A 6,000-nucleotide genomic window follows, 5' to 3' on the forward strand; every position below is an offset into this window, starting at 1 on the left:
TTGCCCAGGCCAGTCAGCTGCAAGGACTGGCTGTGACCACCTACCATCAACCACTGCCCTTGGTGGAGGATCATCTGTGCAGGGACAGAATGGAGGTGCTCCGGCGTGTTCTGTTCACTGAGTGTGCTGGCCCTGGGATTTTCTAGGTGGTACAGATCAATGTCAGCCCTCACCTGTGTTTTACCTTGAGCCGCTCTGCCTGAGCTATAAAGCTAGTTGTACTGGGCATGGAGATTCCCAGATGAAGCCAAGCTGTGAATCTAGGTTGGCTGCTGCTAGTGTTGGGACTGGGGCTCACTGAGGCCAGCTGTTGCTTGTTTGAGAGGATTTAAGAAGTTGTGAAGCATGAGCCAAGACCAGCCATTCATATAGAAAAGTAGCTTCGGTGGGCCTGTAAGTTGGGTGGGGGTGGAGTCTCAGGTGATCTCCAATGCAGAGTAAATGGTGTTAGCCAGGTTGATGGAGTCTCAGATATGGCACAAGCTTGCCAGCACTGTTGGGATGGGGTGAGGGTTTAAAAAAGGGACAGTGGCCTCTGCTCACCCTGATACCAGATACTTCAGTTCCTCCCTGTGTACCACTGGTGCCTTTCAAGCTACTACCCAGGTGCTGGAGCTCAGAGGGAGTGAGTCTGAGAAAGTGAGTCCACATGTGGGTTCTTTAAGAGGAACTGTTCAGGGATCCTGCAGTTTTGTCCACCAACTCAATCTCCACTGGCTTCTGCAGCTATAAGTTGTGGGGACTTATCTTCCTGGCTCTGGAACCCTGGGCTGGGGGTCCTGGTGTGGGGCAGAGACTCCTCAGGCCCAAGATATCCCTCCTGGATTTTTATCCACTTGTGGGTGAGAGATCAGCCCATTCTGTGTCTGTGCGCCTCCTAGCAGTCTGGATGGATGTGGTTTCTTTAATTCTGTAGTTATCAGACTTCCATTCAACTCGATTTCCAATGGTTCTGAGTCTTGGTTGTTCTATATCTTAATTGTAATTTTGCTGTGGCTGTGTGAGGTGGTGAACCATGTCTGCCTACGCCTCCATCTTGACCAAAAGCCCCCAAGAATGCATTTCTTATAAATCCCAGGTTCTCTTGTTGCTTATGCTGGGGACCACAATTTGAGAAACATTGTTCTATATGCTTTTTACTCTCATAACACTTAAAGGTGCTTGAGGATTCTAGAAAGCAGTTAGGTTTCCTAGGTTGCTTAATCATCCCCTAAGCAACCCTTCTTATAATGTTAATTTGCTTTATGCGAATGAATGTCCTTGCGGAAAGTATGAATATGAAACTGAACGTTATCTATTCAAAACTCTGCTTTGAGCACTTGCACTTTCTAGATCCTGTTCTAGGCACTGGAGATATAGTCAAAATCTCTACCTTCAGGGATCTTACCTTGTGCAGGAAACAAATATACTAGATAAATAAGTAAAATATGTACTGCGTTAGTGAGAGCATTAAGGAGAAAATAAGTAGGAAAGGGAATAGAAACATCAGGGCTGGCGGGTACGTCAAACTTTTCAGTGAGGTAGCTGGGAAGATGGGATGCGACACTGAAGAAAAGATCTGGAGGAGCCAGGAGAGCGAGCTGTGGGGACTTGGGGGGGAGGCACGGTCTGGGAGTGCTTGGTGAGCACGGAGGCCCTGGGGTGCAAGCGCTCTCTGAGGAGCAGCAGGGAATCGGGGTGAGGGCAGTGGGCTGAGGCAGAGGAGGAGGAACAGAGCATGAGTCAGAGACAAGAGACTTAAGTCAGAGCAATGCTGGGACCTTAGAAATTGATTTTTAACTTTTAGGAAATTTTCCCATAAAATGTCATTTGGTTTCTCTTGTACTAAATTGTACTTTTAATGTTTGAGGGACCAACAGGTCAAAAACCTGAGCTGTGGGTCTCCCAACACTGAAGGGTTAGAGCAGTTCCCTCCAGAGTGTCTAATGAGTTTGTTCAGATGTGTCTCTCTCCAAACAATTGAATGGAAACAGGTCTGGAGAGACGGATAGAGAAGGAAATATGTGTCTTTGGCCATCCTTTAGATGTGTATATGTGCTTTGCTCATGCCCTTCCCCAATCCACACCCTACCCTGACCTCTTCACTACAGTTTGAGAGCATTGCCCTGGCAATGCTGTCCACATATTTCCTGTATTACGGAATTACATTGTCTGCACTTCTGGGAAAAATCGACCCCACCCATATGAGTTGTGGGCGGTGGCTCAGACCTTCAGTTTGTTAGCCTACATTCTTTTTATGGTCAAACCTTTTCTGGCCCATCCCACAGCCATCTGTACTGGCGAGGGGGAAGAGTTGTAAAAGACTGATAACACATTAAAAGACAGACTAGGGTGTTTGGTCTTTCTGGAAGGTTTCTGAACTTGTATTCAAACATAAAGAAATCTTTAACAATTGCCACAGCCAAAGGGAAACCACTAGGCTGGGTGGGTCATTGCTCTGAGAAAGGTTTGCATTCTCTCCTGTTCTCACGCAGACAGTGTGAGCTGGAGTAGGACTGGTCTATGGCACAGTGAAGTGCTTGGCTATTGTCTGTGGAGTTTCAGGCCAGGGGCTGCACAAAAACATGGACTAAAAAGAAGCAGTCCTGGACTCTAAGAGGTTTTGTCCTAGACCTCTGAGAACGTAGGGATATTTATGAGCATTAGTATTTTCACATTGGTACATGAGAAATATTTTCTGGAACAAAAGAGAATTCTAAGCTTCCCTTAAAATTTGGTTTTCAGTCTTCAGAGACCACATTCATTTCCTTGAACAGAGTATAGTTTTGAAGCCATATTGACAGATTATCAATTTGTGAATAAAAATTACAAAGTATTGGATATAAAAACACATGAGATTTCATTATTGAGGTTTATTTTTTCAGACTTGAATTGGCTCTGAGTGACCCACAAAGGGGAGAGGGCGACTTTCTGTGAAGTTTGCTGCCTGTCCCACCCAGGAAAATGTAACCTGAGGGCCCCTCCAAGGCCCCAGGAAAACAGTCTCGCCCTTGGGGCTCTTTAGGGCAGGGCAGTTTTTTTGTTGATACCTAGAATCTTAGACTGTAGGGGCTGAAGTGACTTTTATGTCCACTTAGTCCGACTACTCCTTTTATGTTCAATGCATGTCTCAACAACCTCGCTGCGTGGCCTAGCACTTGGGTAAAACCCTCTACTGTCTGCCCCTAGGAAGACTGTTAGGGGAGAAGGGAAAACCCGATCCCATTTACTCAGGAAGGTCTTTGCGCAGGAGGTGAGTTTCTGTGTGGTCAGCCGGTTCAGTTCAAATGTAATTCAGTTCAATTAGAAAAGGAAAAGGAAACTTGCCTAATTCCTCTTTTCTTTTGCCAGATGAAACCATATTGCAGATGGAGAATGAAGAATATCTTTTTGGAAAATAGCTAAATGGCAAACAACCTACACTCCTCTTTCCCTCCTAATAAAAAATGACGTCATATGCCAGACATAACAGCAAAATGCTTTAATAGTGCCCCGCACCCCAGTAAGCCATCATTCTTTGTCTCTACCATTGAAAACACATTTTGTGGCCCAGTTTTTACATGCATCACTGTGTGAAAACGATGGCAAACGTAATAACTCCAGACAGCTGCAATTGCCTTAATGTTTTCCTATTAGACATTTGAATGGCTAAAACCTTATAATCAAATCAGAGTGAATTCTAATTGAAATCTAATAGAGCTTCTCTTCATGCGATTAGATATCAGAATTTGATTCCAATATTGTTAAATTACAGACAAGGCCCATCAAGTTACCCTAAAAATAAATATTGTAACCTCAATAGCAAAGGAGATGGATTCTTTCAATAAACAGTGAGTGATCAAACTGGAACCGGTTTATACAGTGTCACTGCCACCTACTGGGGCTTAGTGGAACTGCGGAGACATTTCCTTGGAAGCGGGCACAACTGTTTTCTTAACCCAAGAAGTTTCTCTTTTTTTACAGATAACTTATTTTATTATTTTATTTTATTTTTAGAGAGAAGGGGAAGGAAGGAGAGAGGGAGAGAAATATCAATGTGTGGTCCCCTCTTGCACGCCCCCTACCGGGGACCTGACCTACAGCCCAGGCATGTACCGTGATTGGGAATGGAAGGAGTGACCTTTAGGTTTGCAGCCTGCGTTCAATCCAATGAGCTACACCAGCCAGGACTATAGATATTTTTTTAAAAAAAGGTTTTATTTATATATTTTTAGATCTAGTGGAAGAGAGGGTGAAAGAGAAGGAGAGAAATATCAGTCAGTTGCCCTGACTGGATTGAACCAGCAGCTTTTTGGTTCTCAGGCTGACACTCAGTCCACTGAGCCAGCGCCCGAGAAGTTTCTTGACAAGCAAGAGAAAGTGCCCAAATTTGTAATTTTATTGTTGAACATAGTTAGTGATTATGGAGAATATTAATAAAGATCATTTCTGGAAGAAGCAGCCAAGGACATTTTAGCTGGGAGGCATATATTGGTAGGAACTAGAGGTGAAGCTGGATGGGCTCGGCGGAACCCGATAGCGGAGTGCCACTGGACGAAGAATGGCTAGAGAGATGAGCCTCAGCCGCTGCGAGTCCCTGGTGACGTCCTTCCTCCTCTAGTCGCTGCTCATGGAAGTTTCGCTTACTGTTTGTAATACCTCTAGAATAAATAATATTTAGTGAACCTCTAATATGGTATGAACACAGTCTCAAAATCCTGTTGAGTAAAAGAAGTGTAAAATGTGGTCCCTTCCTTTGGAGAGAAACGAGAAAAATACGTGATACCTTCTATTGGCATTTAAGGACAAACTTTTGTCATATGGTAGTCTCCTAAGAAAGGATGCTTGGGATGTAAATTTTTTGAGTCTTTGCCCGTATGACAATGCTTTTATTCTAAAATCATGCTTGAGATAGTTTGGCTAAAGTATAATTTTGCCTCACTTGTCAAAAGCAATGGGACACTTGATTGTAAAATATGCCTCTGGAATGTGCGAGAGGTACTAGAGGGATGGATGGCAGGTCCAACGTGTTGCTTAATTTACTGACTACATAGAAACTTAAGATCTACATCTACGCTTATTGAATTTGGCCTGAATTAGCCATGATTTAAAAAACTTTATGGTAAAATACACATAAAAATCACCATCTTAACCATGTTAAAGTATACAGTTTAGCAGCATTAAGTACTTTCACGTTGCTGAGTGTCCATCACCACTGTCCATCCCCAGAACTCTTTTAATCTTGCAAAGCAAACTCCACACCTATTACACACTAACTCCCATTGCCCCCTCTCCCAGCCCACCACCCTGCCTTCTGTCCCTATGGTTTTGACTGCTCTAGCTACCTAAGGTAAATGGAATCATACGGATGTACCTTTGGGACTCTGCTTTCAGTCATTTGGGGTATACACCGGGGAGTGGAATTGCTGGATCATATATGCTAAATTTAGTTTTAATTTTTTGAGGAACTACCACACTCTTTTCACAGTGGCTACACCAGCATACATTTGTGCCAACAGTGCTCAAGGGCTCCGGTTTCTCGACATCCTTGCCAACATTTGTTATTTCCGATTTCCTGATAGTAGTAATCCTAATGGATATGAAGTGGCACCTTATTGTGATTTTGATTTGCATTTACCTAGTGAGAAGTGATGTTGAACATCTTTTCAGATGCTTATTGGCCATTCAAATATCTTCTTTAAAGGAGTGTCAGCTCAAGTCCTTTGTCCCTTTTTGAACCAGTCCTTTGTTGTTTTTTTTGTTGTTGTTGTTCAGTCTTAGGAATTCTATACATATTCTGCATATTAATCCCTTCTAAGATATAATAGCATGACCTGCATGGATTAACTTTTTCACTTTCTTCAAAGCATCCTTTTTTAAAAGAGGGGTACCAAATTGCTTTATTTGAAGGAATGGTACAAATGAAAGAATTTAAGTAAGTATTTTGGTAATGGAAAAGGTAAAGGCAACCTCAACATGCATGCACTGCCCCAGTGTCAGGGATGTCACCCCCGCAGCTGTGGGAAGCTGGCCTAAGGCTGA

This window comes from Phyllostomus hastatus, unplaced genomic scaffold (genome assembly GCF_019186645.2).
Source record: "Phyllostomus hastatus isolate PE091 unplaced genomic scaffold, TTU_PhHast_1.1 phas_contig_62, whole genome shotgun sequence".
Taxonomy (NCBI): Eukaryota; Metazoa; Chordata; class Mammalia; order Chiroptera; family Phyllostomidae; genus Phyllostomus; species Phyllostomus hastatus.